Here is a 1,630-nt window from a genome sequence, read left to right as displayed (position 1 = left end):
AGCGGGAGTGCCGCCGCACTCCCAAGCGGCGCACTCTCCAGTGTGCCACCGGGCTGGCCCAAGTATACCTGATCTTAAATGTCTCGTTTGTACTTGAAAAGAAAGGGCTCTGCAGTTGGGTGCAGTGTTCTAAAAAATGTCCAATAAATCAATTTTTTAATCAAGTTGTTCAAATTTTCTATATCCTTATTTTTTTATTTGCTTGTTCTATAAATTAAACAGGTATTAACATCTCTCATGATATTTGTGGGTTTGTCAATTTCTCCTCATAATTCTAAATATTTTTGTTTCATATACTTTAGGGTAATGTATAATTGTCCTATCTTCCAGGTGAATTAGACCTTTTATCACTATGGTCACCTTTCCTTATCCCTAGCAAATCTTTTCATCTTAAAGTCTATTTTATTTGATAACTACCCCAGCCTTCTTTAACTTGAATAGTATATTTTTTCCTTCCTTTTGTTCTCAATCTTTTAAATCTCCTTACATTTAAGAAGTGTTGCTTGTTCTAAAAAGCATAGTTGTATTTTTTAAAACTCAAATGACAATTATCCTTTTAATTAAAGCATTCAGACTACATAATTTTGTGTTTTTAATGAAATTACTGAATACTGTGTCTTAAATCTACATTTTTAATGCCCTACCTGTCCCCCATGTTCCATGTTCTTTTTTATTTCCTCTCTTCTCTTGTTTTGGACTGACAGAGCATTAAAAACAAAATCTTTCCATAAATCCTTCTGTTAGTTTGGTAGTTACACATTGCTCTAAAAAATTATTTTAGAAGTCACCTTAAAAATTGAAATCGTTGATTTCAGTCTATATAGTCTAATAGTACTGCCTTCCAGATAACACAAGTGTCCTAGGACTCTTTAACTCCTTTTACCTCTCTTCTAATTTATATGGTCATTTTGTGGTATATTTTAAATTATATACATATACATTTTAAACCTTACAATAAATTATTTATTTCTATTTTATATATTCAATATTTATGAAGATTTTCCTACATATTTATTAGATTTTTTGGTCTTTATTCTCTTCTGCATCTATAACATTTCCATCTATCTGACAAACAATCTTTATAACATCTGGCTTTCATTGTTGCTGCTGAAGTTAGTTGTCATCCGAACTGTTGCACCTTTGAAGGTAATCTATTTTTTTCTGGCTACTTTTCAAATTTGGTGATTGTTTTTTTGCATTTTCAGTATAATGCATCTAGATGTGGATTTCTTTTTGTTTACCATGTTTTAGGTTCACTGAGCTTCTTGAATCTTTGATAGCTTTCTGGTAAAATCTGACAGATCTGGTAAAATCTCTATTTTCCTTTAGGGACTCCAAAAAATGTATATGAGCGCTTCTCACTTTATCCTTTGTAGCTATTATCCTTTTTTATGTAAATTAGGTCTTCTCTTTGTACTTCATTCTGAATTTCTTCCAAGTCTATCTTCTAGTTCACTGGTTCTCTAATTCAACTGTACCTAATCTGCTCTTAAACCCACCCATTAAGCTCTTAATTTTAGTTGCATTTTTCAATTCAGGAATTTCCATTTGTTTCTTTTTCAAATCTGCTATGTTGTTTTTTTATAGTTTCTAGTTTCTTTTCTTTTCTTTTTTTTTTTTTTTGTCTTTT

The sequence above is a fragment of the Galeopterus variegatus genome, unplaced genomic scaffold, assembly GCF_000696425.1.
Source record: "Galeopterus variegatus unplaced genomic scaffold, G_variegatus-3.0.2 Scaffold29683, whole genome shotgun sequence".
In the NCBI taxonomy this organism is placed as follows: Eukaryota; Metazoa; Chordata; class Mammalia; order Dermoptera; family Cynocephalidae; genus Galeopterus; species Galeopterus variegatus.
This window is presented reverse-complemented; position numbering follows the sequence as displayed.